Raw genomic sequence first — 26643 nt, 5'->3', positions numbered from 1 at the left:
CAACGCCACACTTCGCCAACGGCTCCCTTGTGTGGCTCTAGATTCCGACGAATAGCACGGGCTTGTTCTCAAAATTTCTTGCCAAGTACCATGGCCCATACCGTGTACTCAAGCGCACATCTCGAGTTAACTATACTGTAGAACCTCTCAACCCATTTCTGATCACCGTCGCCGTGGACGCGAGACTATCCACGTCCAGCGCCTCAAGCCATTCTACGACCCCGCCGTCCTGCCTGCGCCCTGAGTCGCCAGGTTGGCTCCTTTTCTCCCTGGGGGAAATTGTGAAGACAGAGACGAACATTCTGTGTAGCGGCGGCAGTGCCATCGCTGCGCGTGCTTTGGGCTCGTTTTGGCTGACCGCAGACTGTTGCCGCCCTGCTCCTGAGGTCCCAGTGCCTTTAATAAACCCCCGTCTTACAATACAAAGCTTAAAGCTCGAATTGCCAAGCTTACCCAGAAATCGGCAGATTTCGCGGCCCAAGTCGCTTACTCCCACTGGGTGGATAGATGGAACACGGCCGCGCGACAAATGTCCAGCCGAAACACATGGCGTCTGTTTCGAGCCCTAATCAACCCAACCCAATCACGAACCGAAAACACAAAATTATTTGCAGAGCGCCATGCACGCGTTCCCTGGACACACTACTCAACTGGCACAGAAACTTCGGGAATAGTATCTGTGTACAGCTCAACACGACCATGGATCTGCGGACTGTTATGCAGGCAAAGAGGACACGGAGCTGGATCAGCCTTTCCAGCTCTATGATCTGCGGGCGGCTCTCACCAAAATGAAACGGGGCACTGTGCCAGGAAGAGATATGGTCACCGTCAAGATATTGACGAACCTGCCCGACTTGGCATACCAGTCCCTCCTCTACTACATCAATGGAATTTTGGGCGGGGACAACTCCCTGCCAATCGCCTGGAAAATGGCTCTGGTCACTTTTACTCCTGGGCGTGTTCAGATAAGAACGGTAATCGAGGTCCCATGACCATTTTTTGTTTTCAATGAAAATTTTATATATGATGGGCAAATGTGTCCACACGAAGGAATGGACCTTAGTTTTGCAAGAAGCTTCGTAGTTTTCTCGGAAAAAAATCGCATGTCACAAGAGGTGGAGAATGTCGTTTTTGGCACTTCGCAATGTTGCAAGTTTGAAGCCTCATTCCATGCACAAAAACTCTTTTTGGCGCATCAGCATTTTATCAGACCTTCTTCAAAACTTGTACAATCAGAGAAAATAAAAAATGTTTTCTTGCTCTTTCAACCTTGCGAGTAAAAAATTGCAAACTTCGCTTCTGGAGCTATGCGGTGAAAAAAGGCACTTTTCAGGGCAGCCTTAGGGCAAGATGCCTAAAGATCTTCCCACTGAATATTTTTCTCAGTATTTTTCAGCTGTTTTTACTCACCTCAGGCAAGTTCTGTTGCTCCAGACTTGACAGACAGTTTTCAGTACGGTCTCAAAACTAGCCGAAGTTCAAAAACGCCAAAAAAGTGACCACTTTGACTTGGGTTTAAAAAAAAAAACATCATCATCGAATTTTGTTAAAATTTGCCTGAATAATCCTCTATACATGATAACTTTAAGGCACTAGAAAAGTCTTGCATTATATTGTTTTAAAAAACAAAAATAAACACAAAACTGAGTTCATGTTTTTGTTATATAGAATTGCTTATTACTGCCTCTTAGAAATAGTAGCTGTCAGAAATTTGATTTAGCACTCATTGAACGTGGTTACATTTTATTTACCCCAATATCCGAACCATTATCAATGCTTATAGAGCTTCTATTCGCTTGTTAGCGGCGCTCTTAATGCGTGAAAATGGGAATAAATTCGCTATTTTGCCTGATGCATAAGAATTGGCTGGTGGCGGTCAAACGTTGTTTGTATTCTCTAATTTATTCGTCGTACGGTCTATTGGTATATATAGTCAATTCTTTAAATATATTAGATCATTTCTCGGTTCTTAGAAAGAATTTTATATATAAAAGTTAATATTAATGCGTTTCTCAATTCGGCGTTTTCGAACCTGCGTCTATTTACCTCTGTGTTCAATGGTTCTACAAGGCACTGTCGGGAGACAAAACGTCGTCTCCTGAGGGGAACGATTTATCTGCAAGGTTTTTAATAATGAGGAGTTTTAATCTAGAGGCAATTTAAAAATGGGATGCCGCTTCATGTGCACATTGCAATTCAGAAAATCGTAACAAGAAATAAACAACGGCAGTTGATTTCGGTTTTGCGCGCAGTATATTGTCCAGCACGAAACACTAACCATATCACAGCCTCTTTCATTAAGAAGCAGCGGTGGAGGCCACGTAGGATGCACTGCCTTAAGTTGACTGAGCGTACTTCCAGATGTGGAGCGTCTGAACTCCAGGCACTTTCTTTGCCAGTTTCCATTGTTCCTTCTTCACTTCGCGAAAGTCTGCAAGCTCCCTCTGTGGCAGCTCCAGAATGGTGATGTTCTTTAGTGTTTCTTGAATTGCGTCTACGAAGCCTCCGGCTCTGTGTATGGCCTCATTGGCAGGCTTCTGCAAGTTGTGGTTTGATGCTCAATGTTTCACTAGCCCACCAACGCCGTCGCAAGCATTTTTGCAGTGTCCAGAGGCCGAAAACATCAATATCGTCCGTTGATATTCACTGCGCTGCAGCTCATGGAACTGGTATTTATTCCTGAAGTGAGCGGGAGCCCCGTCGCTCAAATATATTATCTTGGTGTAGATTGGCGCATTTCCTTCGAGATGTGCTTTGATTTTCGACAGAGCCAAGCATGCATGAGCGGAATCATGAGACATATCGTCGAAATTAACGGCGTAGTTACCAGTCGATTTTCTTGATATGACAACGCAGGTAAACACGGTTACCTGCTTTTTCTGCCAATGGTACGCTTGTACTCAGTGTGGAAGCACAACTGTTCATTTTTTGGCAAAATCAAAATGTAAAACAATTGCACCTCTCTTGCAGCTGTGTGTTTTTTCGTGTATTGCTCTTGCTTGCACAGATATAATATAGTTGTAGGGAATGCATATCATGGCCACTCTTAGAAATTCTCTAATAAACGATGAAGCGGTCAGAGTTTTTTTAACTAGCTCACCGTATTCCCATGTAGCAATCAACACCTCATCCTCGCTGCTCATTTCAAAATTTTCCAAAGTGAAGATGCCATCATGTGGATAGTGGCACAATTCCTGAGGAAACATGACGCAGCACCACACCATCGAGCATCACAACACAACTTGCGGAAGCCTGCAAGTGAGGCCATACACACTGCCAGAGGCTTCGTAGACGCAATTCAAGAAACACTAAAGAACATCACCATTCTGGAGCGGCCACAGAGGGAGCTTGCAGACTTTCGCGAAGTGAAGAAGGAACAATGGAAACTGGCAAAGAAAGTGCCTGGAGTTTAGACGCTCCACCTGTGGAAGTACGCTCAGTCAACTTAAGGCAGTGCATCCTACGTGGCCTCCACCGCTGCTTCTGAATGGAAAATCTGGCTAGTCCTTCGTGCTGGACAATATACTGTGCGCAAAACCGAAATCAACTGCCGCCGTTCATTTCTTGTTACGATTTTCTGAATTGCAATGTGCACATGAAGCGGCATCAAATTTTTAAATTGCCTCCCGATTAAAACTCCCCATGATTAAAAACCTTGCAGATAAATCGTTCCCCTCAGGAGACGACGTGTTGTCCCCTGACAGTGCCTTGTAGAACCATTGAACTCAGAGGTAAATAGACGCAGGTTCGAAAACGCCGAATTGAGAAACGCATTAATATTAACTTTTATATGTAAAATTTTTTCTAAGAACCGAGAAATGATCTAATATCTTTAAAGAATCGATTATATATACCAATAGACCGTACGACGAATAAATTAGAGAATACAAACAACGTTCGACCGCCACCAGCCAATTCTTATGCATCAGGCAAAATAGCGAATTTATTCCCATTTTCACGCATTAAGAGCGCCGCTAACAAGCGAATAGAAGCTCTATAAGCATTGAGAATGGTTCGGATATTGGGGTAAATAAAATGTAACCACGTTCAATGAGTGCTAAATCAAATTTCTGACAGCTACTATTTCTAAGAGGCAGTAATAAGCAATTCTATTGAAGAAGCGTAGCTTGTTGGGCCAGTTGGTGCATGGTATGTAGAAAACCAGCGAAAAGGACGCATTCACAAGGAGGAGAAGTACACAGGACAACGCTGGAAACACAACTGAAAATTCTTTACTTCGCCAACATCAGAACAGGGCGCACATGCGCGAGAGCACCACAAATGCTATCAAAACAGCAAAACACAAAACTGATTAAGTGAGCGAAGAAACATGTGGCAATCTATGTCCCATTCATGAATTGTACAAGTTGTGAAGAAGGTCTCAAAAAATGCTGATGCGCCAAAAAGAGTTTTTGTGCATGGAATGAGGCTTCAAACTTGCAACATTGCGAAGTGCCAAAAGCGACATTCTCCCCCTCTTGTGACATGCGATTTTTTTCCGAGAAAACTACGAAGCTTCTTGCAAAACTAAGGTTCATTCCTTTGTGTGGACACATTTGCCCACCATATATAAAATTTTCATTGAAAACAAAAAATGGTCATGGGACCTCGATTACCGTTCTTATCTGAACACGCCCTCCTAAAGCAGGCAAACCAGTTGACACAGAAAACCTCCGCCGCATCTCTGTCACCTCTTGTGTGGGCAAACTAATAGAGACGATGGTGCGGGATGGGTTATCTGCATATCTTGAACACAAAAACGTCTTTGCGAGCACCATGTTCGGATCCCGCCCGCACAGATCCGCACAGGAGGTCCTCTGTACCTCATTCGGGAAGTCCTTGACCCTCTTGAATGCCCTCATAACGACCGGGTTGTACTCACCTTGGATATTAAAGGGGCATTTGACAATGTCACACACGAGATCATACTCACTAACCTGAGCCAGACCGATTGTGGCCTCAGCACATTTCGATATATATGCCAATTTCTAATGGATCGCCAATCTTACATCTGCATCCAAGATAGAGAGCATGGTCCCTACCTACTCGGCGCGCGGTGAAACCCCCAAGGCGCGGTACTTGCCCCCTGCTCTTCAATCTGGCTATGATGCACCTGCCGGCCCAGCTGAGTGGTGTCGCCGGCGTGCAGCACGCCCTGTACGCCGATGACATCACTCAGTGGGCCACGCAGGGCAGCACAGGGGACATTGAAACCAGCTCTCAAAGAGCGGCGGTAATAGAAGGCCGCTACACCCACCGCTGCGGTATTCTATGTTTCCCTCAAAAATCCGAATTTGTGCACCTCCGCTCCTCACAAAAATGCACAACCAAAATTTCTCTTTTTCTTGAGAGTAGTGCCTTGCACGAAAGTGATGCGATACGGGTACTCGGACACTACATCCACAAACACAGACGACCAGACACTACATTGGCCCTACTCCGTAAGGTGGGGGACCAGGTGGTGGTGAAAAACTTTTTTAATAGTCAGAGAATGTTTGGGGATCAGAAGACCCCGCTACATTGTCAGTATCCTTAGTCCAGGACACCGCACGACGAGGCCCCCCGCTACATGGTCGGTATCCTTACTCCGGGACACCACACGACGAGGCTCCGTCTCGCGCCCGCTTTACTAGAGCCCTTTGGGACTCCAGTGTGGAGCAGTTGAGGAGGGTGGTCTCCCATGCCTCTCGGGTGGGGGTGGAGGAAAGGGGAAGTTGAGGATTCCGATTACATGCCCACGCCATGTGAAATATATCGCAGATCTCTCCACAGTACGGGCAGCGCCCATCTGCGTTCGGATCAAAGTGTTTTGCTATGGCAGGACAGATAATAGTTCCTGTCTGCAGGCGCCGCAGGGTTCGCTTCTCCGCCTTACTCAGCCGCTTGGCAGGTGCCGGGTAGAGGCGGTGGCTGTCGCAGTAATGCATTAAGGTTTCGCAGAACCGCAGAAGCGGTTTATGAGCTTCTGAGCCAGGATAGCTGGGATTAGGATCCCGGTGTGTGAGTGCTCGGGCAGCCGCATCAGCGGCCTCATTGCCTTGTAGACCCTGGTAGCCAGGAGCCCAGATTACCTTTGTGCGAGTAGAATCGGCGGGAGCCCGTCTTAGAATTTGAGAAGCAAGAGGTGATATTTCCCCTGCAAGATAGTGTTGACAGGCCCGACGAGAGTCTGTGATAACCGTTCTCGATTTTGGATCGGCGGCAGCGAGAACTATTGCAACTTACTCCGCTCGCGTTGAATTTGGGCCCCGAAAAGATAGCCCATCGACATTCAATCCGCGGTGGACTACGGCAGCCGTATACAATCCTGCGGGCGACGGCCCTGTGATGTCCGCGTAGCAGACACCCTATTTAGATCCATATTGCCTCTCAAGTACGCGATCCCGCGCTTGTCGTTTGCCTTCATGTAAAGTCATGTCCATATTACGCGGGAGCGGAGCGACCCAGAGCATGTGGCGCCACACCACCGGGATGTTCTCCGTTCCCTCTTGTATGCATGTGTGTTGGATGTGTAAACGGTTTAGCGGGCGGCGACGAGAACCATCTGCGAGAGCCGCGTGTTTTTGTTCACGAGGTGAGCCTCCCGCAACTCCTAACAGGAGTTTACAACTCCCAACGCCTTCAGTTTGGCGTTGGAGGTAGCCACCGGCAGGTCCAGTTCTCGCTTTCTTGTCATCCTGATGATGGAGTCAATGCGCTCGTCGTCTTGTTTAGTGTTGCGTACGTACGGCACGGCGTAGAGGATCCGGCTGGTCACGAAGGCAAGGGCGAGCCGTAGCGCGTCCGTGCCCAGAAGTCCACCCCGCTTGTTAGAAACGCGGTGGATCATGTGCCCTACCTGTTCACCTATGCGCTTGAATTTCGCTATATTAGATTCAGGCCTAAGCCTGCTATTGATGAACAGACCCAGGATCCGGAGCTCTGCCACTTCTCTGATCGGACCGCCCGACAGAGAAATGTGTAGAGACTTGTTGCCCTGTGGATTTGTCCTGGCATGTGGAAACTATGATTTGGCAGGAGCACATTGAAGGCAGCATGGTCCGCCGTGTTTCCAACACACGCGGGGGGTTACGAAGTAAGGATGCCTTGCGGCTGGCAAACGCCTTTGTAACCAGTCGAATTCTCTATTCGACTCACTCCTTATCTCCGCCTACGGAAACAAGAGGAGGATGCGCTGGAGGTCATCCTTCGCAAAACTATGAAGCGCGCCCTTGACCTCTCTATCACTACTTCAAACGGCCAGCTTATGGCTCTTGGAGTGGTGAATACTTTTCGGGAGCTCCAGGAGGCGCACCTTACAAACTATCACACGCGCTTGTCGCTAACGGAGTCGGGTCGCCGCTTTCTTGCTCGATTCCATATCCAACACACCACTGCCATGGAAGACAGGTTTCAGATCCCAGAACTGTGGAGATATGCCCTCCAAGTGCGGCCTCTTCCAGCCAACATGTCACACGAAGACCACAATGGTTGGCGCCTCGCACGAGCGCAAGCCCTAGCCCGACATTATGGCAACAATACAGGTGTATGCTACGTGGACGCCTCCGGCCCTCACCACGGGGGATGGTCCACGGCCGCGGTAGTTCACAACAGCCACACAGTTAACGGCCTCACCTTCAGAGCCCGCAGCGCAACACAAGCAGAAGAGGTCGCGATGTCTCTCACGGCCTAACGACATAATCACCGACTCGCGAGGGGCCTGTCGGAACGTCGAACAAGGCTGCACTCTCTTCCTAGCCTATCCAATCTTCCTAGCCTATCGAATGTACCAAAATTGACCGCCGCGGTGGCTCAGTGGTTACGGCGCTCGGCGAAATTCTAGAGGCCCGTGTGCTGTGCGATGTCAGTGCACGCTAAAGAACCCCAGTTGGTCAAAATTTCCGGAGCCCTTCACTATGGCGTTCCTCATAGCCTGAGTTGCTTCGGGACGTTAAACCCCAATAAACCAAACCATCTACAAAAATTGCATACGGGATATGGACGCCGCTCGCCGTTACCATATATCGTCCCCTGCTCATCAGGGGCTGGCAGGAAACGAGGCAGCAGACGTAGCCGCCCGCACGCTCTCTCACCGTGCTGTTTTCTGCTCCCCACCTGATCAGGAACCTGACTGTAATCCGGTCTATACGTTCAAAGATATTACAGCCTCCTATTAAGATAGCCATCGCCTCTACCCTAGCCAATGTAAAGGCCTGAAGATGGCGGATGAGCGGCTCCTCTGCTCCTCCTCACCAATACATTGCTGTGTCCGGCAGCACTAAAACATTTTGACCCCTCTTTTAACGGCAGCTGCCCACACTGTAGTGCAGTGTGTTCTGACACCTTTCACATGGTGTGGATCTGCCCCTCACACCCGGCTATTCTCCCCATACCGAACCCAACCCGCGAGGACTGGAAGGCGACCCTGCTCTCCTGCCGCTATTTAAAGGCCCAACAAGCGTTAGACGGGCGCACCCGTGCGGCGGCCACCGCCACTGGGGTCCCAAACTAGGGACCTCCACCTAGTGTTTGTAAGAATCGGTCCCTTAAGGTACTGATCCAAACATACCTCCTGTCCCTTCTAAATAACTGTTTTCATCACCACCACCCCAGTTCTCCCGTGTGAGGTTGGGTTTTGGGGCGAGGCTCGGGGTTGACTGGCATGCGCACACCATGTGGAAGATGTCCGAAGACTTCTGCGCACAGTACGCCCTTATAAAAATGGTCTATAGACTGTCTATAGACTTTTTATAGACTCTATAGCCATCCTATAGACTTTTACTTTTGTCTATAGACAGTCTATAGAAAATCTATGGACTAAAGTCTATAGCTGCTTCAATTTCCTTTTGTCTATAGACGGTCTATAGACTCTCTATAGACAAAGGTCTATAGCCGCCTCAATTTCCTTTCGTCTATAGACTGTCTATAGACCCTCTATAGACTAAGGTCTATAGCTGCCTCATTTTCCTTTCGTCTGTAGACTGTCTATAGACTCTCTATAGATTAAGGTCTATAGCTGCCTCAATTTCCTTTTGTCTATAGACTGTCTATAGACACTTTATAGACTAAAGTCTATAGCTGGCTCAAATTTCCTTTTGTCTATAGACTGTCTATAGACACTTTATAGACTAAAGTCTATAGCTGGCTCAATTTCCTTTTGTCTATAGACGGTCTATAGACTCGCTATAGACTGAAGTCTATAACTACCTCCATTTCCTTTCGTCTATAGACGGTCTATAGACTCGCTATAGCCTAAGGTCTATAGCCGCCTCAATTTCCTTTTGTCTATAGACTGTCTATAGACTAAACTCTATAATTGCTTCAATTTCCTTTCGTCTATAGACGGTCTATAGACTCGCTATAGACTAAGGTCTATAGCCGCCCCAACTTCCTTTTGTCTATAGACTGTCTATAGACTAAAGTCTATAATTGCTTCAATTTCCTTTCGTCTGTAGACGGTCTATAGACTCGCTATAGACTAAGGTCTATAGCTGCCTCAATTTCCTTTTGTCTATAGACTGTCTATAGACTAAAGTCTATAACTGCTTTAGTTTCCTTTCGTCTATAGATGGTCTATAGACTCGCTATAGACTAAGGTCTATAGCTGCCTCAATTTTCTTTTGTCTATAGACTCTCTATAGACTAAAGTCTATAACTGCTTCAATTTTCTTTCGTCTATAGACGGTCTATAGACTAAGGTCTATAGCTGCCACAATATCCTTTCGTCTGTAGACGGTCTATAGACTCTCTATAGACTACAGTCTACGACTACCTCAATTTCCTTTCGTCTGTAGACTGTACACTATAGTCTACTGCCTATAGACCAGTCTATAACAATCGTAATTTTATCTAACAATGTTCGATACACTGACTTTCGACTAAGTCCAGAACAATGTCAATTCATTTTTGCACTGCATGTTGAGGGGACCTGCATCTAGTGACCGCAACTATGTCGGGAGTCCCCCACCTCCTTCGCTATTACGGAAATTAAAAAGTATTGCGTAAGGCCATTACAACACCCTCCTGTATATTGTTTTCAGGAGCATTGACAAGCTCCTTTTCGTTATACCGTGACGTATATTGTCAATACAATTAGATATTAATGCTAACAAGTAAGCCGAGAAAAGGGAGCCGTTCTTGAACTAAGGGCGCCCGCAAACTGTACTACATCGAACGAATACGCTGTCCCTTAAAGGAATCGCTCTACACAATTCCATTCCATCTTTCGATCGTTACTGTCCAACGCGCTGAAATCAGAAACATTTCATCAAAGGTTCTACATTTCTCTTTAAAACGTCCTGAAAATAAAGGGGGAAATACGGGTGTGAGAATTCAAGGAAGCGCTCATGAATTAGAAACACTTTAGATTAATCTCAAAGAGCCTGGTCCTCTGTGCGATTAACATCTGCCATTTCTACCTTTGCAGTTTGTATTCACGTGAATAAGTGCTGCGACGCAACAGTCACAAAGCCAGTATTTTTTCGTTCCTACCCTTGCACCTGTTGCTTCGGAGCCGATGACACGCTGATGTGGCGCATATCAGTTTTCTAAACACGAACACACGCAAAAAAGACGTTGTGCTATGCAACCTTATAATTATTATTTGAGAATTGTACAACATACTATTCGGTGGGAGATGCGGCGCGTATACCGACAAGAAGTTAGATTTCGGTTCTGTTTTCACGAAAACAATAAGATTTTTAGAGGGTAAGTGAAGAATTTAAGCTTGTAAACCAATTGCCTTCTGTGGTCTTGGATATCAGATCAAGCTGCACACGGCAAGAGTGCGAGCGATAAAGATACGACCGTGAAATGGGTTTCTGTTTCACGTTTTACCCATTTTACCGCGAGACGGCGGAAAATCATTCGGGCTGCAAACAACCCTGTGCGTGGCTGCATCAATGGCGTTGGAGTGTTTTTCGCGGGTTACGTTTTCTTCAAAATCCAGCTTCATCGTCCGCTTACGGTAAGTCTACACGTTTATATTTTATTCATTTGGTCTCCTAAACCACTCTAAGCAGAGCTGTGTGTGCAGAACAGATTATGTGCGCAGTTACAAACGTCCTATCTTGTCCTATCTTCGTTTCTAAGGCGGAAGCCATCGGGTTCTCGACTAATGCCGCTTATCTCTGTCCCGGTGTCTTTACTAACGCGCGGAAAGGCAGTCTGTGCGATGCCCTTGATGATAAGCCGCTCCTCGCGAGCTGTCTACTAGATTTTTCGTGTTTCAAGGTAGATGCGCGGCCAGAAATGTCGTTTAGCCTGTGAATGACGGCCGAAATGGAACTGTGTGTTAGTTAGCGCCGTGTGAGCTCAATTTACTTAGCACCTCCGAAAACGTACTTACATACAGTCTCGTTCAGTGGTGGATTACATTTATTTTCTTATATTTGTGTTATCGCCTCTCTGGACCATGGAGTGCTGTTCTTTTTGAGGTGTGCATTGCTTGCTACGTATGGACGCTCGCTCGGTGTGCGTCGTGGACGCCGACGTTTCAGCAAAGGTGTCTTGTAACGCTATAGACTGGAGCGCGAGACGTTTGTCAAAGTTGTATTCAAGCGGCGCTGGAAAAATGCTTATAGTGTGATGGGTGAATAAAATTCGTTGCCGGCGCGAATGGCCGTCGTGCTCAAACACCGCGAAGAACCCACGAGCTCCATCCCATCTCCCCTTCGTTGCACACGTATGGATTCGTCCGTGTCTGTCATCGGAGCCGTTGGCCGCCGCCGCTGGCTTGCGGGCACTTCATTTTGAAAGCTGGGTAAAGGTCGGCTCGACAAGAGGTGGCTTACATTTCGTTCCGAGTGGTTCGTTCATCAATCCCGCTCACGCGTGCACAGATTTCTAGAATACCATTTGCGCGAGAGGCAAAGTATGTGTTTCTGATTTCAGACTGCTACGTTACGAAAGCGCCGATGTGACTCGCCGCTTATTTGCGCCTAAAATTAAATTAAGCTCTCGTGTTATTATAGCTGCGCCTGTTGAAGGCGTTAATTGTTTCATTGAAGTACTTCCTACTTTGAGCACGTTCAATGCTTTCGCTGATTTTTCTAGCAGCGTTGGGTTAGCTGCCTCCATGCAAGAAACACACCTCTTTACTGCGCTGTTGGAGCTGCACTTGAAGGAAAAACTAAGTGAATTTCAGGCGGTATTTTATCGTGACAGTCAGTAATTTGCTGTCTCAACCTCGCGACTGCTTTTGAAACGGCGCAGCTGCAGCCTCTGTGTACCCTTATAAAAATGGTCTATAGACTTTCTATAGACTTTTTATAGACTCTATAGCCATCCTATAGACTTTTCCTATTGTCTATAGACAGTCTATAGAAAATCTATGGACTAAAGTCTATAGCTGCTTCAATTTCCTTTTGTCTATAGACGGTCTATAGACTCTCTATAGACAAAGGTCTATAGCCGCCTCAATTTCCTTTCGTCTATAGACTGTCTATAGACCCTCTATAGACTAAGGTCTATAGCTGCCTCATTTTCCTTTTGTCTATAGACTGTCTATAGACTCTCTATAGACTAAGGTCTATAGCTGCCTCAATTTCCTTTTGTCTATAGACTGTCTATAGACACTTTATAGACTAAAGTCTATAGCTGGCTCAATTTCCTTTTGTCTATAGACGGTCTATAGACACTTTATAGACTAAAGTCTACAGCTGGCTCAATTTCCTTTTGTCTATAGATGGTCTATAGACTCGCTATAGACTGAAGTCTATAACTACCTCCATTTCCTTTCGTCTATAGACGGTCTATAGACTCGCTATAGCCTAAGGTCTATAATTGCTTCAATTTCCTTTCGTCTATAGACGGTCTATAGACTCGCTATAGACTAAGGTCTATAGCCGCCTCAATTTCCTTTTGTCTATAGACTGTCTATAGACTAAAGTCTATAATTGCTTCAATTTCCTTTTGTCTATAGACGGCCTATAGACTCGCTATAGACTAAGGTCTATAGCTGCCTCAATTTCCTTTTGTCTATAGACTGTCTATAGACTAAAGTCTATAACTGCTTCAGTTTACTTTCGTCTATAGACGGTCTATAGACTCGCTATAGACTAAGGTCTATAGCTGCCTCAATTTTCTTTTGTCTATAGACTCTCTATAGACTAAAGTCTATAACTGCTTCAATTTTCTTTCGTCTATAGACGGTCTATAGACTAAGGTCTATAGCTGCCACAATATCCTTTCGTCTATAGGCGGTCTATAGACTCTCTATAGACCAAGGTCTATAGCTGCTTCGATTTACTCTTGTCTATAGACGGTCTATAGACTCTCTATAGACTACAGTCTACAACTACCTCAATTTCTTTCGTCTATAGACTGTACACTATAGATAGTCTACTGCCTATAGACCAGTCTATAACAATCGTAATTTTATCCAACAATATTCGATACAATGACTTTCGACTAAGTCCAGAACAATGTCAATTCATTTTTGCACTGCATGTTGAGGGGACCTGCATCTAGTGACCGCAACTATGTCGGGAGTCCCCCACCTACTTCGCTATTGCGGAAATTAAAAAGTATTGCGTAAGGCCATTACAACACCCTCCTGTATATTGTTTTCAGGAGCATTGACAAGCTCCTTTTCGTTATACCGTGACGTATATTGTCAATACAATTAGATATTAATGCTAACAAGTAAGCCGAGGAAAGGCAGCCGTTCTTGAACTAAGGGCGCCCGCAAACCGTACTACATCGAACGAATACGCTGTCCCTTAAAGGAATCGCTCTACACAATTCCATTCCATCTTTCGATCGTTACTGTCCAACGCGCTGAAATTAGAAACATTTCATCAAAGGTTCTACATTTCTCTTTAAAACGTCCTGAAGATAAAGGGGGAAATACGGCTGTGAGAATTCAAGGAAGCGCCCATGCCTTAGAAACACTTTAGATTAATCTCAAAGAGCCTGGTCCTCTGTGCGATTAACATCTGCCATTTCTACCTTTGCAGTTTTTATTCACGTGAATAAGTGCTGCGACGCAACAGTCACAAAGCCAGTATTTTTTCGTTCCTACCCTTGCACCTGTTGCTTCGGAGCCGATGACACGCTGATGTGGCGCATATCAGTTTTCTAAACACGAACACATGCAAAAAAGAGGTTGTGCTATGCATCCTTATAATTATTATTTGAGAATTGTACGGCATACTATTCGGTGAGAGATGCGGCGCGTATACCGACAAGAAGTTAGATTTCGGTTCTGTTTTCACGAAAACAATAAGATTTTTAGAGGGTAAGCGAAGAATTTAAGCTTGTAAAACCAATTGCCTTCTGTGGTCTTGGATATCAGATCAAGCTGCACACGGCAAGAGTGCGAGCGATAAAGATACGACCGTGAAATGGGTTTCTGTTTCACGTTTTACCCATTTTACCGCTAGACGGCGGAAAATCATTCCGGCTGCTAACAACCCTGTGCGTGGCTGCATCAATGGCGTTGGAGTGGTTTTCGCGGATTACGTTTTCTTCAAAATCCAGCTTCATCGTCCGCTTACGGTAAGTCTACACGTTTATATTTTATTCATTTGGTCTCCTAAACCACTCTAAGCAGAGCTGTGTGTGCAGAACAGATTATGTGCGCAGTTACAAACGTCCTATCTTGTCCTATCTTCGTTTCTAAGGCGGAAGCCATCGGGTTCTCGACTAATGCCGCTTATCTCTGTCCCGCTGTCTTTACTAACGCGCGGAAAGGCAGTCTGTGCGATGCCCTTGATGATAAGCCGCTCCTCGCGAGCTGTCTACTAGATTTTTCGTGTTTCAAGGTAGATGCGCGGCCAGAAATGTCGTTTAGCCTGTGAATGACGGCCGAAATGGAACTTTGTGTTAGTTAGCGCCGTGTGAGCTCAATTTACTTTGCACCTCCGAAAACGTACTTACATACAGTCTCGCTCAGTGGTGGATTACATTTGTTTTCTTATCTTTGTGTTATCGCCTCTCTGGACCATGGAGTGCTGTTCTTTTTGAGGTGTGCATTGCTTGCTACGTATGGACGCTCGCTCGGTGCGCGTCGTGGACGCCGACGTTTCAGCAAAGGTGTCTTGTAACGCTATAGACTGGAGCGCGAGACGTTTGTCAAAGTTGTATTCAAGCGGCGCTGGAGGAATGCTTATAGTGTGATGGGTGAATAAAATTCGTTGCCGGCGCGAATGGCCGTCGTGCTCAAACACCGCGAAGAACCCACGAGCTTCATCCCATCTCCCCTTCGTTGCACACGTATGGATTCGTCCGTGTCTGTCATCGGAGCCGTTGGCCGCCGCCGCTGGCTTGCGGGCACTTCATTTTGAAAGCTGGGTAAAGGTCGGCTCGACAAGAGGTGGCTTACATTTCGTTCCGAGTGGTTCGTTCATGACTCCCGCTCACGCGTGCACAGATTTCTAGAATACCATTTGCGCGAGAGGCAAAGTATGTGTTTCTGATTTCAGACTGCTACGTTACGAAAGCGCCGATGTGACTCGCCGCTTATTTGCGCCTAAAATTAAATTAAGCTCTCGTGTTATTATAGCTGCGCCTGTTGAAGGCGTTAATTGTTTCATTGAAGTACTTGCTACTTTGAGCACGTTCAATGCTTTCGCTGATTTTTCTAGCAGCGTTGGGTTAGCTGCCTCCATGCAAGAAACACACCTCTTTACTGCGCTGTTGGAGCTGCACTTTAAGGAAAAACTAAGTGAATTTCAGGCGGTATTTTATCGTGACAGTCAGTAATTTGCTGTCTCAACCTCGCGACTGCTTTTGAAACGGCGCAGCTGCAGCCTCTGTGTACTGTATTAGTTTTCTGAATAATGAGCGCGGCATGGAAGCGCTGCAACCCGCTTGTTTCTAAGAGCGCGCGCAGATGTACGAGTATGCTGTTCCGTCTTTGTGCTTCAAGTTATAGGCGCAAATCTGTGGTGAACTGGTTGCTTCTGCCTGCTGGTTTTGTATAGCTTGTGCCCGTTTGAGTGTCGGCTTACGTACACTCGGCCAAATCTTGAACTGGCTTAGGTGTTGCATCGCTAAATGCACCTGTAAAAAGGTGCCTTTTGGCTACACTGCTGGCATATTCATGTTGTAATTTGATGCGTGAGATGGCATTTCATAGTTTCTTTTTGTTAATATAATGTTTGAGTGGAGTACTTGCATGTTTAGATCAAAGTTATCAGAAATATTCATCGTCTGCCGCTACGATGAGCCGAAACAAGCGGAAGGCGCAGCAATGGTTATGGTGGCGTATTTGCACTAATCTGGGTAAACGACTTGTCCGCCATGAAAGGAGTGGTACTTTACCCAGAGGATGAGGCCATATGGACAAGATCCATTGCTGCGTATGCCGCTTGTTTCAGCTGTTCGTAGTGGCAGACGAATGTTTCTGATAACGTTGATCTAAATACGCAAGTACTGCACTCAAACATTATATGTACAAAAAGGAACCACGAAATGACATTTCACTCGTTAAATTACAGCATGAATATGCCAGCAGTGTAGCCGAAAGGCACCTTTTTTACAAGGTGCATTTAGCGATGCAACACCCGAGCCAGTTAAAAAGTTGGCCGAGTGTACCAGGCTTAATTCACGCAAGGTATTCTGAAGCGCTTCTTCTATAGCGGTTATAAGAATAAATGCTGCAATATTCTCCTTAGACGCGGGTTCGATCCCGGCCGCGGCGGCTGAATTTCTTGAAGGCGAAATTCTAGAGGCCCGTGTGCTGTGCGATGTCAGTGCACGTTAAAGAACCCCAGGAGGTCGAAATTTCCGGAGCCCTTCACTACGGCGTCTCTCATAGCCTCAGTCGCTTTGGGACGTTAAACCCCAATAAACCAACCAACCAACCTTTTTGCATCCCTCTGTAAGGTGCACTGAATCTGTATTTTATGGAGGTGGCATTCTTAACAGCTCCTTGCGAGTCAATGCAGATATGTGGCACAATTGTTCGAAGTCTTCTGTTACAAATAGTGTAAAAGGATTGCCATAAAGAGATCAGTATTGGCTGTAACAGTATTGCCATACAGAAATCAATATTAGTACTGGATTCAGAGTAGAGTGCTCCAGGGATTAGGGGTCTTTGTTACAATGTTTTATGACGACACTTCTGTAGTGTATTTACTGAAATGATTGAGCCGGCATGATAGCTCAGTGGCTATCATGTTCGTATGGCGACCTGTAAGATGCAGGTTCGATTCCGGCCTAGGCGGTCGCATTTTAATAGAGGCAAAATGCTAAAGGCCTGTGTACTCTGCACAGGTGACCGAAATTATTCCCCAGCCTTTCACTTTAGCGTCTCGTAGCGTGTGTCGCCTTGGGTCTTTGAACCCCATAAAACCACACCAAAAGATCAAGATTGCCTATCTAGAATGGCATAGCCAGGATATGACTTGCATTGTAAAGCACATGTGTAGAGATGGAATGGGAATTTTTTTTTCAGTTCCTCTTATATTATTTTTTTTCCTTCGTGCTGTACAGGTGAACATGTCCGGATGATTTACTGCAGACAACAGGCCACAAGAATGCTTCTGAGGAAACTAGCCGGACTGTTACTTTCAACTTTTATGTTACTGTGGTGCATTCTTATGGTGCATGTATTGCATATTCCCAGCCTGGATAGCTTGGAAATAAACTAAATTTGTAAGTATATTGATTGTTTCATGTGTGAACTCTGTCTGGTGACCTTTTTCAATGATTGTGGACAGTCTATAGGCAGTCTATAGATAATGGTCTACTAATAGTTTAGTAGACAGAGGTCTATAGACTGTCTATAGACAAAGGTCTATAGCACTGCCTGGCCACACACCTATGGAATGTCTATAGACAGTCTATAGACATATGTCTACTGGACCAGTAGACTTTTGTCTGTAGACTGTCTATAGACAGTAATCTACAGGAAGTCGATGGCCATAAGTCTATAGGTCGTCTATAGTCCGTCTATAGACAAGTGTCTATAGACGGTCTATAGACAGCTCTATAGGAAATGTATGACCATAAGTCTATAGATCGTCTATAGACTGTCTATAGACCTGTGTCTATAGACTTCCTATAGACCTATAGACTTTCAGTAGACATTTGTCTATAGACTGTCTATAGACAAAAGTCTACTAAAAGTGTATGGCCATAAATCTATAGACTGTCTATAGACCAGTCTAAAGGATTTGTCTATAGACAGTCTATAGACTTCATAGACTAAAGTCTATAGACAGTCTATGGACTGTCTATAGAAATTTTTATAAGGGACGAGCAGGGAAGGAGGCGAGCTCACCAAGGTGTCTGATGCAGCCATCCGGCCTCCGGCAGGAAGATGACGGCCTATGGCGAGAAATGCTGGCCACCACGGTGTGCGCCGCAGGACGGTTCCAAAGAGATTGTACCTGAGGGCACCCCCCTTTCAATCATACTTCCGAAATGGCACCACCCACAGGCTTTCTTACTTTTAAGCAAACCGCGATGCTTATGCATTTCGAGGAGCTACCATTCCTCCAGCTTCGCGAAAAACAGGCGTAGAGAGGTTATAATGGAGCATATCAAAATAGAGAGGGAGATACTTTAATGAATAAAGTATCGCGTATAGGTCACTTCACGTATAGGTAACTTAACGTTATACATTGCGTTTTACACTAGTACACGAATGCACCAGTTTCATTATAATCTCTGCGCATTTAACACACTGCGATCACAGCGACACAGCAAAAATGCAGTGAAATTCTTTTGAACAAACGGCTGCGCTCGCAGGCCGCGAGCAACAATACCGCCATACTGTCTTTAAGATAATGTAGGGAACTAGCGTGTTGCGGAACTTGCATAGAAGCTCACACGTTCAAAATATGGCGGATTAGGGTGCTGAGCCAATTGCCCCTTCGAAGAGTGTGCACAACTGAATTATGACGTCATAATGAAAAACGAAACGTGATATCATTGTCACGTAATTGTTGGCGGGAGAAGTAAATCACCGAATGTCTTAGGGTTCATCGCGGTACACAAGACAAAGAACAAAAAAGATGGCATGAAGAGCGCGAACTGCTGATACTATTTTTAGTATTGCGTGCTCATTGTGTCATTTTCTTTCGTCTTTGCCTCGGGTGTTGCGAGTAAGTTCAAGGTGTTAACGTACCAGCAGGCCCAACTATTTTTATTTAAGTCCGAGACATATACAGGGTCTGTCCTGAAAGTAATGAGACAAGTCGCGGCGTGACGCGCGCATGCACTATATTGGGAAAGCGCTTGGGAAAGGGACGAGCTTAGTTGGCTGCGAGCAGGCGAAGCGAGTGGACGTCTTCGAGCGTGTACCCATGTTTCGTCGCTGCGTCGAGAAAACCATGGAGCGAACGTTGGAACAACGCTACGCTGTGAAGCTTTGCAATAAACTTATTAAGTCACTTTCCGAGCCATTCGACGAGATCAAGACAGCATGTGGGGACGATGCGATGTCCAGGTTGTGTGTTCCAATCGCACTAAGCATTTACAAACGGCCGTCAAGACGTTCACGACGGGCAACGGTCCAGGCACCCGTCGATGACAGTTACGGACGGTAAGGTTGACTGTGGGGTGCTGAACGTCTTGACGGCTTTGTGCCATTGGAATCCTTGCGATCTGAACATTGCATCATTACCACATGCTGTCAAAAGTCTCGGTAGGTAATTTGCTCAGTTTATTGCAAAGCTTCACCGCGTAGCTGTACTCCAACGTTCGTTCCATGGTTTCCTCTACGCTTCGACGAAACATGGGTACACGTTCGAACACGTGCACTCGCTTGACCTGCTCGAAGCCAACTGAGCTCTTTGCATTGTGAAGCTGACGGTTCCCCCTCGTTCTCCCAAAAGCGGTTTCCCGATCTAGCGCATGCACGCGCCACGCCGCGACTTGTCTCATTACTTATAGCTCCTGGTTTGAAAGCCGTTCTTGAGCACCCGAGCTGACAGAAAAAGAGAGAACAGTGAATTTTAACGGAAGTCAGTCTATTGGTTCAACTCCAGAACACACACAAGTCGGAATAGAGACAGAAAAAGTGGTTGTCGAAATAACCCACGAGATCAGTTTAAATTTTGCACCAGCAGAGCACGAGCTAGTTGCCTCTTTTGCATATATGGCATAAGAGTGCTGCAAACGGCGCTGCACTTTCCTGCTGAAATAAAGGCGGCTTTTGGAACAAACGGAGGACAGATATTTTTTGGCTGGTGTAGGCACTGAGTGTCAACGGCGGATCCTAACGTTTCAACGGGACGCCGGCTGCATTTTCAGTGAAGCTGAAATGCACAAACGCCCGCGTGCTGTGCGATCCCCATCCGTGGTAAAGAACCCAAGGTGGTCTAAATTAGCCGGGAGCTCCCCAAAATATCAACCATTATAAGGCTAAGTCACGTAAACAATATAATGTTAGGCAGCAATATGACTAGTTGAACATGGTTTAGTTGTTGGTTCACAGTGTGTGGTGTATTCTTCGGTTCAAAAACTTGCAGCCGCCGGATGGGAATGTTAACAAGTGTAATAGTGATGGCGAAGCAGGACAAATACCCTGAGGCAAATACATAAACAAAGGACGCAACACAGCAGCTGCTGTTGGTGTGCCATTGCCTATTCCGCGGTAATACTAGGTTGGATTGTCTCGTCCACCAGTTCGTGTCGCAAATTTAGCTACTGGAAAGTGTTGGTAGCATAAAGTGGCCTGTTGAACGGGATTGTTTGCCTCTAGATATCAACACATATTACATGAGGATAGGTAAGCAGCTCAATACATAACAGACGTGGCGTAGTGTCATGCCCACATTTGGGAGTAAGAGAAAAGGGTACATTTAGCAGAACTTAACAAACGTTTTTCATGCGAAACCATGGGAAGACAGAGGCAACATAAATACAATCGGGGACAAAAGTGGTATACTCCACGCGGCGGGAGCCGGAGCAACTGAAAACTGCGTTGCAACGCCATCTACAGGCGGCACCTGAGTCGACACAGCCAGTGCGCGACCTTGATTATCAGCAGGCATGTCACTTGCCTCGTTTCAATGTTTCGTGCTTTAGCTCGCCTAAATGCCGCAGTTTTCCATTGCGCCGGCTACCGCCGCGTGGAGTATACCACTTTTGTCCCCGATAGTACATACATGACCCATGATCTATCTCGCGCCGACGTGGCATATGAAGCAGCCTGAGACTTATTTAGGACTACATGCCTCGCTGATGATAATATATTTAAATTTGTTGCTTTTAGCGAGTAATAGCACTTTTGAAGTCGTTGTGAGAAAAGTATCATCGCATTCAGAATTTTTTTGTTTATGGTTTTGGGTAGTGTTTGCTGTGTTTGAGAACGAGACAACGGTGCAGCTTTCGCGTGACGCATTACCATTGTGCCTCTTCGCCTGGCCATAGCAGGTGTTATTCTATGGCTGTATCTGCAGAACAAAGTTCAATTCTTCAGACAATAACGATATCGTCGTTTCTTTTTACTAGAAAACTCGCTTACTGTATTGACGTCATTTTTTGCACCATGCCGTTCCAAGAAGCCTTGACGTCGTCAAAAGTAAAAAAAAAAACTTCTTCCTGCTTTTCATTGACATTCGAAACCATGGCGGCTCATTCGCTATGCGTAGTTGTTGAAGGCACCCATAGTCAATCTAGGAGGTTTAAGTTCGCCGAGAATATTCGCGGAGAAATAAGGCAGATATTACCGTGAGTTAAACTCTTTCTCAGTACAGAGTGGCTGTTACCTTAGGTGAATGCAATGGAAGGAAAGTTACCTATTCTTTTGCCGGAATTCAGCGCGAAGTTCACAGCTTACGAGAACCACACATTGTTCATAAATAGCGTTTCTTGATGATATTGTTTACTGTTTTCGTACCTTGAAGTACCAAGTTTTTACTAGAGGAAATAAAAATCAAAACAAGTGACGGGACAAAAAGGCCAAAAGCATCGAAGCTCCGTGGCAGGCTCAGTAGAGATTAAGAATTAATGGTATACTGAAGCGATATTTTCCACATAAAATTTTTGATGAAAACGGACACTGAAGTGCTAAAACTTGTGAATAATACAAAATTTGTGGATTAAAGCCAAGAAGACTTTTCTTTACTATATTTTCATTACACTGCCGCAACTGGCGGCTGTCTCTGACGTCAACAACCCCTTTGCTGCTCCCGCAAGACTGGAATTTCTCACACACGTGTCCGAGAGGGCAAAGTAATCTGTGCACACTTGTAGTATACTGCTCGCTCTTTCTTAGATTACTTCAGCAATGTCGCTTTCTGAACGGCGATACAGAATGAGAAGGTACCACTACGTCCAAGAATGCCACAATAGCAGTGTTGCTCGAAGTACGCAATCCCATGCGTTTCTGAGAGATGGCAAATTTCGAGAATGGTGAAATCTTCCTTCTAGGCAATCACGGCTGAGCTGGACGCCTGTTCCTGGCGTTTTTTTTTTTTGCAGGTTTTTCGTGCCCTTAAAATACAACTACTGCCCCTTTGCTGAGAATGCTAGGCATTGCACTGAAGACTGAAGCTGTTCCAATTGCCTTCTCAAGAAACGCAAGGCAGAGAGGAACAGATGAACGTTTGGCAAGAGGACTGGAAGGGAGGGGGGACTCTCTTCCGCAAGCGACTGCGGCTTTCCTTCCTGTAGCGGGTTCGGCTCTTTTTCCTGCCTCTACAGCGGTTTCTCTTTCGAACGCTGTTCTGGCCCAGCTTGCTATTCGTACTCCTTTTTGTGTTACTGCTCACACTTCGAGCCCTTCTTCTTTTCCTGTGGCTAGCGCGTCGGCTACGAACGAATTTAACGCCAGTTCGCGTATGACGGCTCCACTTCTCGTGTTTTCCTTCTTGGCGTGCGCTCTTCTGCTTGCGTTTGCGCCTCCAGACAGTGTCCTTGCTGAACACTGGGCTCGTTCGTGTGAACTTCTTTTTCACCTTGCCGCGATGCTCGTGCAGCTCGCTTGCATCCAGCTGAGCTGTCTTCAGCTTGGTTCTCTTCCTGTCCATTCTCTTCCTGAATTTTCTCCAGGGCTTGTCCGGTTCGATTTCACCTTTAGCGCTGGTGCTCGTTTCGGTTCTCTTTCTTTTTCCATCCTTCCACATTCTTCTTCGGGTGAAGCCCGGTTCACTGTCACTTGCGTCATCCGAGTTGTTCTCTCGCGATGAAGCCACTGGTTCAGCTTTCTTTTGCTCTTCGAGGACTGCGCTTTCTTCTTCCAAGTCCTTCTTCCTTTTCTTCTTTTTGCCTACTCTTCGAGCGCAATCCTCAGAGCTCGGCTCAGGAGTCATTGGAGAATTATTCTTCTCACTTGTGAATTTCTCATTTTTCCCAATGATTGCCAGAGATGATGAACTTAACAACTGTCTCCGATACCATGAAGCATTAGTCCACCGATATCAGCTAGACCTGGGCAGGAATGCGCTAGAAGACGTCAGCCAAAAAAGAACAACTTCGCATTTAAGTAATGTTGCGTGACAGGTAATGAGAAGGCCAAAACTATAGCAATGTATACGCTTGTGAAATCGGTTTCCACCGAGAACTAGGTGTACAGTAAGTAAATTTTTGAGCTTTCAAGTGAAAGCCATATTTTTTCTTCGTAATTCCAAAGCTGCTCTTTTTTTTTATTCGTGAAGTCTGCCTTGAGGCATAAGTTGAGAAATGGGGGAGTGGAATGTAGGTTACAGAAAGTTAAAAGAAGGAGTGTAGACCAGTTTCGGCGAGGTACTCGCATAGGCTGCTGGTGAAGTGATTGTCCATAGTCCACTTCACATAGTCCCCGTCGCGGTTCCACCACAGGTCGACCTCCCTGAGGAGCTGCTGTTGTTTCGCTACTTTTGCACATATTGGTCTGGCAGGCTATTAGGCGGCGCTCACGTAGGCGATCTGCGTTCTCGCTTCCCCCGCTGTGCGTCACACATAATTTCCAGGGCGCAAGTAGCGGTAGATCTATTATATTTTGTTGTGACATGTTTCATTTTTGATAACTTAATGCGGTGATACACCTTGCAATGTCTGTAAATGCGGGAAGATATAGTGATTCATTTTGTTTTCCTTAAACATATGACGTCCTACAAGCTAATATCTGTCGCGATAAAGCCCTTGGCGATCAGTAAGTATGAAGGAACAATCGACGGGTAGATGCTCTGATTGCTGCAAAAAATGCCTGCTCTGCAGTGCGCATTCGTTAGCGAAAACAGCCAGCACAACTCTTCTCACAAGGTATTTCGAGATGAGTACATCTGTAGAGGAAGTAAACAAAATCTGGTGTAGACTAGATCGAAGAGAATCCCCTCCTGTGTAAAGAAAAAATGAAACGTTCTTGAAGATATAAGAGTGTCCGATTTCATTTTAAAAACAGAACGAGCAGCCCGGTTTCTTCTTCTAACGCGAAGTTCAGCGACAGCCCCTAAGGGTTATTAACCCAAGTACATGTTGAGCTACATAAAGCGCTCAAGTGTTTATTTCAGCCATCATCCACTGAAATACCCTTCATCTGCGTTCGAACAACTCCATGTAAAGTTGCTCCTCGGGGTGTGTCAATGTGTCAAACACTATTATGAACGGGAGTGAAACGAATTACGTCGCGTTCAATTTCGCGCTCGTATGATCTCACGGCATAACTCTTTCTACCCCCAAAGCCATAGATTAAAGTTCCCGAAGTTGCTGCTTGCACCACTCGATGATGGCAAATTTTCAGCTTATTGCAGGCGTACTCGAGAAGAAGAAATTTGCATTACGGGAGGCTTGCTGCCGGTGCGCAGAGTCGGGTGCGCGCTTTACTAGGCCGCGTGGTTGCAACAGCGCGAGAGCGTAAGGCAGCCCATAATCCGGCATACTTGTACAGCTGTACGTCTCCGCTACGCTAAGGCTCTGTTACTGATTCGTAAACAGAATGAGAGGTCGGACCCGTTCGCGTAGATGAACATATAGGGGTGTGCGTGGCGCTGCCGATTTGACCACTGGCTCGTCCCTCACGCAGGATAGTTGCTGCCAATACTTGCTGGCTGAAGGAGACAGAGTTTGCACGGCTTTCATCTCTGAGTCTACAATCGCAAGACGGAGGCTTAGAATTAAGGCTTCGACTGCGGATTGCTTAGGCAGCGTAGACAACCTACTACCGTCGTCTCATATTAGCTCAACGGTTTACGCTCTTCGGTCCTTGGCGCGCGTTTTCTCATTGCCTCCACCCTGTCTTTTCGTCCTTACTGCAGAAAATAACGCCTACAAATACGATGCACTTTCACGAGCTAACAAGAGCTCTAATAGCCCACGATGGAGGCATTTATAGCAATAAAAGTAATCGAAATATTGCAACTCCTCTTGTAACGTGATCAAGGGAGCGAATATAACTGCGAAAAAGGAGCTAGTTGGTGACTGGTGTTGGTGACTAGTATCTGCGCTCTGTCTCGTTGGTTTCTTTTTCGTCCCTTGTTTTTTTCCCGCGGTCCGAAGATGCATTCAAGAGGGCGGTTTACTTCCACACCGGCCTAAGAAAAATAAAAAAAATGGCAAGAGTTTACAGGGAAACATAACTGCGGGCGAAACACGCTGCTTCATATCAAGTAACAATAAGGGAGTAATTACTCATTGACGTCCGCCCGAGCGTAGCCTTACGGCTAAAAAGGAAAGCTATACAGCTTTCTCAGAAACTTCGCAGTTAAAGAAAAATTTGTCCTGGTCCGGGGATCGAACCCGGGACCACCGCTTCACCGGAGCAGTCGCTCTACCAATTGAGCTAACCGGGACGGCAAGCTTATGGTAGGGCGAGAGCGAATTGATCGATTGTAGCTCATGAGCTCATGAGCTCGGGTAACGTCGAAAGAGCGTCGCGCCATCTGCGCGAGAGGTTCCTCGGGAAGAGCAACATGGGTCGCACAAAGCCTACGGGTGGTGGTGGTAGAAACAGCCACCTGCTAGTGCAGTGCTAAATATCTTAACGGCTGCGCTACTGCGCTCTTAGGGGTATGAAGACTCAACGCCATCCATGAATGTTAAATAGAGTATGAAAAATTCTGCATACATGTGCATTTACCCTCTGCTCATACGCGTCGTGCTCTTAAGGCGGAACTTAATTGCCCCCTCCAGTTGAAGAATGCACACCTGCTTCCGTACGTGTTCTACTACGTTAAACTACGTTAAATCCCCACCAATTTTTTCTGATATGCTTTACCAATAAGTCCAAACTGGCACTTTCTAACGATTCAAATGAGCTACAACGATAGTTTCCAATGTTCTGTTCTCGGGGTATTTATGTGTAGTGTGAGTGAAACTTGAGAGTGTTCACCAGCGCCACCCTTGTCCAGAGCGGCGGAACATCCCCTATGCTCCTCAGTTTCGGTGACTGTCGGCATCCTTCATGTTTATCATAATAAGCCTCTCTTTTCCCTTCCCTTTTCTGCCCAAACAAGTACTCAGGGTTTGCGAGTATTCAAGATTTTTTAGTAGAGAATCGAATATCCCGATATTCGATTCGTTTAACGAGTGAAATAGTATATGTTTGAAATTGTTCACAGCTATTTGAACATGCTTTTAAGGGTTGGAAGAGATATTGAAAAGTTGGTATAAAGAATAATCGTATATTCTTCGAATACTTCTTGGAGATAGCGCCTACTCTGAAGCTGCTGAGTGGGCGGCCGCAATCTGTCTATGTGGTCAGGAAGGTTCTGCACCGTGACGTGACCTCCCGTATGAAAGCGTTCATAATTCTCAGTCATGGTTCTGAAGAATAGGTGAGCAGCTCGA

General features: G+C 45.9%; 1 long non-coding RNA gene and 3 pseudogenes across 1 annotated transcript; 2 read left to right on the top strand and 2 right to left on the bottom strand.

Moving 5' to 3' along the window:
- Nucleotides 1-2282: 2282 nt before the first annotated feature.
- Nucleotides 2283-3268, bottom strand: LOC149359413 (uncharacterized; annotated as a pseudogene).
- Nucleotides 3269-4925: 1657 nt separating this feature from the next.
- LOC149359410 (uncharacterized) overlaps nt 4926-26643 on the top strand; it is a 39384-nt pseudogene continuing 17666 nt past the window's right edge.
- Nucleotides 5583-6829, bottom strand: LOC149359412 (uncharacterized; annotated as a pseudogene).
- LOC149359411 (uncharacterized) lies at nt 14404-18055 on the top strand. Its single transcript, XR_016288272.1, has 3 exons — nt 14404-14478; nt 17419-17861; nt 17909-18055. It is a non-coding gene; the product is annotated as an uncharacterized LOC149359411 (long non-coding RNA).

Source organism: Amblyomma mixtum, chromosome 2, assembly GCF_055824585.1.
Source record: "Amblyomma mixtum isolate Tamu chromosome 2, ASM5582458v1, whole genome shotgun sequence".
Taxonomy (NCBI): Eukaryota; Metazoa; Arthropoda; class Arachnida; order Ixodida; family Ixodidae; genus Amblyomma; species Amblyomma mixtum.
The sequence above is the reverse complement of the archived record's forward strand: the minus strand, read 5'-3'. Positions and strand labels throughout refer to the sequence as shown.